This window comes from Lithobates pipiens, unplaced genomic scaffold (genome assembly GCF_037356315.1).
Source record: "Lithobates pipiens isolate NorthernLeopardFrog02 unplaced genomic scaffold, aLitPip1_a1.2 Scaffold_3, whole genome shotgun sequence".
Lineage (NCBI taxonomy): Eukaryota > Metazoa > Chordata > Amphibia > Anura > Ranidae > Lithobates > Lithobates pipiens.
The window spans coordinates 281,769,647-281,776,515 of record NW_027507790.1 but is presented as its reverse complement, the minus strand read 5'-3'; the positions used below and the strand labels follow the sequence as shown (position 1 = coordinate 281,776,515).

General features: G+C 55.4%; 1 protein-coding gene across 1 annotated transcript in view; it reads left to right on the top strand.

Moving 5' to 3' along the window:
- The first annotated feature begins 4,559 nt into the window (after positions 1–4,559).
- MEIOSIN (meiosis initiator) overlaps positions 4,560–6,869 on the top strand; it is a 47,630-nt gene continuing 45,320 nt past the window's right edge. Inside the window, exon 1 of the mRNA XM_077463194.1 lies at positions 4,560–4,629. The gene's annotated coding sequence lies outside the window, so the exon portion shown is untranslated. The remainder of the gene's footprint in view (positions 4,630–6,869) is intronic.

Genomic DNA, 6,869 nt, shown 5'->3' with positions numbered 1-6,869 from the left:
TTCCTGTACTCTGATTGGTGACACGCCGTGTTCCTGGACTCTCATTGGTGACACGCCGTGTCCCTGGACTCTGATTGGTGACACGCCGTGTTCCTGGACTCTGATTGGAGACACGAGGTGTTCCTGGACTCTGATTGGTGACACGCCATGTTCCTGGACTCTCATTGGTGACACGCCGTGTCCCTGGACTCTGATTGGTGACACACCGTGTCCCTGGACTCTGATTGGTGACACGCCGTTTTCCTGGACTCTGATTGGAGACACGAGGTGTTCCTGGACTCTGATTGGAGACACGCCATGTTCCTGGACTCTCATTGGTGACACGCCGTGTCCCTGGACTCTCATTGGTGACACGCCGTGTTCCTGGACTCTGATTGGTGACACGAGGTGTTCCTGGACTCTCATTGGTGACACGCCGTGTCCCTGGACTCTCATTGGTGACACTCCGTGTTCCTGGACTCTCATTGGTGACACGAGGTGTTCCTGGACTCTGATTGGAGACACGAGGTGTTCCTGGACTCTGATTGGTGACACGCCATGTTCCTGGACTCTGATTGGTGACACGCCGTGTTCCTGGACTCTGATTGGTGACACGCCGTGTTCCTGGACTCTGATTGGTGACACGCCGTGTTCCTGGACTCTGATTGGTAACACGAGGTGTTCCTGGACTCTGATTGGTGACACGCCGTGTTCCTGGACTCTGATTGGTGACACGCCGCGTTCCTGGACTCTGATTGGTGACACGCCGTGTCCCTGGACTCTCATTGGTGACACGCCATGTCCCTGGACTCTCATTGGTGACACTCTGTGTTCCTGGACTCTCATTGGTGACACGCCGTGTTCCTGTACTCTGATTGGTGACACGCCGTGTTCCTGGACTCTCATTGGTGACACGCCGTGTCCCTGGACTCTCATTGGTGACACTCCGTGTTCCTGGACTCTGATTGGAGACACGAGGTGTTCCTGGACTCTGATTGGTGACACGCCGTGTTCCTGGACTCTCATTGGTGACACGCCGTGTCCCTGGACTCTCATTGGTGACACGCCATGTTCCTGGACTCTCATTGGTGACACGCCATGTTCCTGGACTCTCATTGGTGACACGCCATGTTCCTGGACTCTCATTGGTGACACGCCGTGTCCCTGGACTCTCATTGGTGACACGCCATGTTCCTGGACTCTCATTGGTGACACGCCGTGTCCCTGGACTCTCATTGGTGACACGCCGTGTTCCTGTACTCTCATTGGTGACACGCCGTGTTCCTGGACTCTGATTGGTGACACGAGGTGTTCCTGGACTCTCATTGGTGACACGCCGTGTCCCTGGACTCTCATTGGTGACACTCCGTGTTCCTGGACTCTCATTGGTGACACGAGGTGTTCCTGGACTCTGATTGGAGACACGAGGTGTTCCTGGACTCTGATTGGTGACACGCCGTGTTCCTGGACTCTGATTGGTGACACGCCGTGTTCCTGGACTCTGATTGGTAACACGAGGTGTTCCTGGACTCTGATTGGTGACACGCCGTGTTCCTGGACTCTGATTGGTGACACGCCGTGTTCCTGGACTCTGATTGGTGACACGCCGTGTCCCTGGACTCTCATTGGTGACACGCCGTGTCCCTGGACTCTCATTGGTGACACTCTGTGTTCCTGGACTCTCATTGGTGACACGCCGTGTTCCTGGACTCTGATTGGTGACACGCCGTGTTCCTGGACTCTGATTGGTGACACGCCGTGTTCCTGGACTCTGATTGGAGACACGCCGTGTTCCTGCACTCTGATTGGTGACACGCCGTGTTCCTGGACTCTGATTGGAGACACGCCGTGTTCCTGGACTGTGATTGGAGACACGCCGTGTTCCTGGACTGTGATTGGTGACACGCCGTGTTCCTGGACTCTGATTGGAGACACGCCGTGTTCCTGGACTGTGATTGGAGACACGTCGTGTTCCTGGACTCTGATTGGTCACTATGGGGGAGGGGTATTATGGAGTAGTCACTATGGGGAAGGGGTATTATGGAGGGGACACTATGGGGGAGGGGTATTATGGAGAGGACACTATGGGGAGGGGTATTATGGAGGGGACACTATGGGGGAGGGGTATTATGAAGGGGTCACTATGGGGGAGGGGTATTTTGGAGGGGACTCTATGGGGGAGGGGTATTATGGAGGGGTCACTATGGGGGAGGGTTATTATGGAGGGGACACTATGGGGAGGGATATTATGGAGGGGACACTATGGGGGAAGGGTATTATGGAGGGGTCACTATGGGGGAGGGGTATTATGGAGGGGTCACTATGGGGGAGGGGTATTTTGGAGGGGACTCTATGGGGGAGGGGTATTATGGAGGGGACACTATGGGGGAGGGGTATTATGGAGGGGTCACTATGGGGGAGGGGTATTTTGGAGGGGACTCTATGGGGGAGGGGTATTATGGAGGGGACACTATGGGGAGGGGTATTATGGAGGGGACACTATGGGGGAGGGGTATTATGGAGGGGTCACTATGGGGGAGGGGTATTATGGAGGGGACACTATGGGGGAGGGGTATTATGGAGGGGACACCATGGGGAGAGGTATTATGGAGGGGACACTATGGGGGAGGGGTATTATGGAGGGGTCACTATGGGGGAGGGGTATTTTGGAGGGGACTCTATGGGGGAGGGGTATTATGGAGGGGTCACTATGGGGAGGGGTAATATGGAGGGGACACTATGGGGGAGGGGTATTATGGAGGGGTCACTATGGGGGAGGGGTAATATGGAGGGGACTCTATGGGGGAGGGGTATTATGGAGGGGACACTATGGGGGAGGGGAATTATGGAGGGGACTCTATGGGGGAGGGGTATTATGGAGTGGTCACTATAGGGAGGGGTAATATGGAGGGGACTCTATGGGGGAGGGGTATTATGAAGGGGACTCTATGGGGGAGGGGTATTATGGAGGGGACTCTATAGGGGAGGGGTATTATGAAGGGGACTCTATGGGGGAGGGGTATTATGGAGTGGTCACTATGGGGGAGGGGTATTAAGGAGGGGTCATTATGGGGAGGGGTATTATGGAGGGGACACTATGGGGAGGGGTATTATGGAGGGGACACTATGGGGAGGGGTATTATGAAGGGGACTCTATGGGGGGGGTATTATGGAGGGGACTCTATGGGGGAGGGGTATTATGAAGGGGACTCTATGGGGGAGGGGTATTATGGAGGGGTCACTATGGGGGAGGGGTATTATGGAGGGGTCATTATGGGGAGGGGTATTATGGAGGGGACACTATGGGGAGGGGTATTATGGAGGGGACTCTATGGGGAAGGGGTATTATGGAGGGGACACTATGGGGGAGGGGTATTATGAAGGGGACTCTTTGGGGAGGGGTATTATGGAGGGGTCACTATGGGGGAGGGGTATTATGAAGGGGACTCTATGGGGGAGGGGTATTATGGAGGGGTCACTATGGGGGAGGGGTATTATGGAGGGGTCACTATGGGGGAGGGGTATTATGAAGGGGACTCTATGGGGAGGGGTATTATGGAGGGGTCACTATGGGGGAGGGGTATTATGGAGGGGACTCTATGGGGGAGGGGTATTATGGAGGGGACTCCATGGGGAGGGGTATTATGGAGGGGACACTATGGGGGAGGGGTATTATGGAGGGGACTCCATGGGGGAGGGGTATTATGGAGGGGACTCCATGGGGAGGGGTATTATGGAGGGGACTCTATGGGGGAGGGGTATTATGGGGGGGACACTATGGGGGAGGGGTATTATGAAGGGGACTCTATGGGGGAGGGGTATTATGGAGGGGTCACTATGGGGGAGGGGTATTATGGAGGGGACTCCATGGGGGGGGGTATTATGAAGGGGACTCCATGGGGAGGGGTATTATGGAGGGGTCATTATGGGGAGGGGTATTATGAAGGGGACTCTATGGGGGAGGGGTATTATGGAGGGGACTCTATGGGGGAGGGGTATTATGGACTCTGATTGGTGACACGCCATGTTCCTGGACTCTGATTGGCTTTTTCCTAGACTCGGATTGGTCACACTTGGTATTCCTGGCACCAGATTGGCTCTTCTTACCAGATTCTGATCTCATACTCTGATTGGTCAGAGGAGGTGTTCCTGGACTGTGATTGGATGGAAGGTTTGGGGGCGTTGTCCTTCCAGGGACATTCCCGTCTCCAGGAACAGGAAATCTAGAACAGGGAGGGGGCGGGGTCCGGGTTGGTACCGATCTGTGATTGGCGGAAAGTACAGCCTAGCGACAGCCCATCTCCCAATCAGCGATAGCTGAAGTAACAAAGTGAGTGACAGGCGGGCCCCGCCCAGGGGGAGGAGTAATCTCCGTAATTCGCCCCACCCCTGCCGTTGTTTCCATTGGAATGACCCCTCAGAGCTGGGGGGGAGGAACCATTCCAGAAGGGGCGGGGTTAATGAATTCCCTCCACAGAAAATACAATCCTCTCCGCCCACTGCCCCATGGACATCCTGATTGGCGGAGAGGTGTGAGGGGTTCATTTGTTCCAATCAAAGAAAAGAATAAAAGGAAAACTGTGGGGGCGGGGCCGCCGTTCCTTTCAATATCTCCGCTGTGAGACGAGACCGGAGGGGCCCCTGTGTGAGGTGGGGGAGGGATCACTATGGGGGAGGGGTATTATGGAGGGGTCACTATGGGGGAGGGGTATTATGGAGGGGTCACTATGGGGGAGGGGTATTATGGAGGGGACATTATGGGGGAGGGGTATTATGGAGGGGACATTATGGGGGAGGGGTATTATGGAGGGGTCACTATGGGGGAGGGGTATTATGGAGGGGACTCTATGGGGAGGGGTATTATGAAGGGGTCACTATGGGGGAGGGGTATTATGGAGGGGACACTGTGGGGGAGGGGTATTATGAAGGGGTCACTATGGGGGAGGGGTATTATGGAGGGGACTCTATGGGGAGGGGTATTATGAAGGGGTCACTATGGGGGAGGGGTATTATGGAGGGGACACTGTGGGGGAGGGGTATTATGGAGGGGACTCTATGGGGAGGGGTATTATGGAGGGGACACTGTGGGGGAGGGGTATTATGGAGGGGACTCTATGGGGGAGGGGTATTATGGAGGGTTCACTATGGGGGAGGGGTATTATGGAGGGTTCACTATGGGGGAGGGGTATTATGGAGGGTTCACTATGGGGGAGGGGTATTATGAAGGGGTAACTATGGGGGAGGGGTATTATGCAGGGGACTCTATGGGGGAGGGTCATTATGGAGGGGACACTATGGGGGAGGGGTATTATGGAGGGGACACTATGGGGAGGGTCATTATGGAGGGGACTCTATGGGGGAGGGGTATTATGGAGGGGACACTATGGGGAGGGGTATTATGGAGGGGACACTATGGGGGAGGGTCATTATGAAGGGGACTCTACGGGGGAGGGGTATTATGGAGGGGACACTATGGGGAGGGGTATTATGGAGGGGACACTATGGGGGAGGGGTATTATGGAGGGGACACTATGGGGAGGGGTATTATGGAGGGGACACTATGGGGGAGGGGTATTGTGGAGGGGACACTATGGGGGAGGGGTATTATGGAGTGGTCACTAGGGGGAGGGGTATTATGGAGGGGACTCTATTGGGGAGGGTATTATGGAGTGGTCACTATGGGGGAGGGGTATTATGGAGGGGACTCTATGGGGAGGGGTATTATGGAGGGGACACTATGGGGGAGGGGTATTATGGAGGGGACACTGTGGGGGAGGGGTATTATGGAGGGGACACTGTGGGGGAGGGGTATTATGGAGGGGACACTATGGGGGAGGGGTATTATGGAGGGGACACTTTGGGGGTGGGGTATTATGAAGGGGACACTATGGGGGAGGGGTATTATGGAGGGGACTCTATGGGGGAGGGGTGTTATGGAGGGGACACTATGGGGGAGGGGTATTATGGAGGGGACACTATGGGGGAGGGTCATTATGGAGGGGACTCTATGGGGGAGGGGTATTATGGAGGGGACACTATGGGGAGGGGTATTATGGAGGGGTCACTATGGGGGAGGGGTATTATGGAGGGGTCACTATGGGGGAGGGGTATTTTGGAGGGTTCACTATGGGGAGGGTCATTATGGAGGGGACTCTATGGGGGAGGGGTATTATGAAGGGGACTCTATGGGGGAGGGGTATTATGGAGGGGACACTATGGGGAGGGGTATTATGGAGGGGACACTATGGGGGAGGGGTATTATGGAGGGGACACTGTGGGGAGGGGTATTATGGAGGGGACACTATGGGGGAGGGGTATTATGGAGGGGACACTATGGGGGAGGGGTATTATGGAGGGGTCACTATGGGGGAGGGGTATTATGGAGTGGTCACTAGGGGGAGGGGTATTATGGAGGGGTCACTATGGGGGAGGGGTATTATGGAGGGGACTCTATGGGGAGGGGTATTATGGAGGGGACACTATGGGGGAGGGGTATTATGGAGGGGACACTGTGGGGGAGGGGTATTATGGAGGGGACACTATGGTGGAGATGTATTATGGAGGGGACACTATGGTGGAGGGGTATTATAGAGGGGACTCTATTGGGGAGGGTATTATGGGGAGGGGTATTATGGAGGGGACACTATGGTGGAGGGGTATTATAGAGGGGACTCTATTGGGGAGGGTATTATGGGGAGGGGTATTATAGAGGGGACTCTATTGGGGAGGGTATTATGGGGAGGGGTATTATGGAGGGGACACTGTGGGGGAGGGGTATTATGGAGGGGACACTGTGGGGGAGGGGTATTATGGAAGGGACACTATGGGGGAGGGGTATTATGGAGGGGACACTATGGTGGAGGGGTATTATGGAGGGGACACTATGGTGG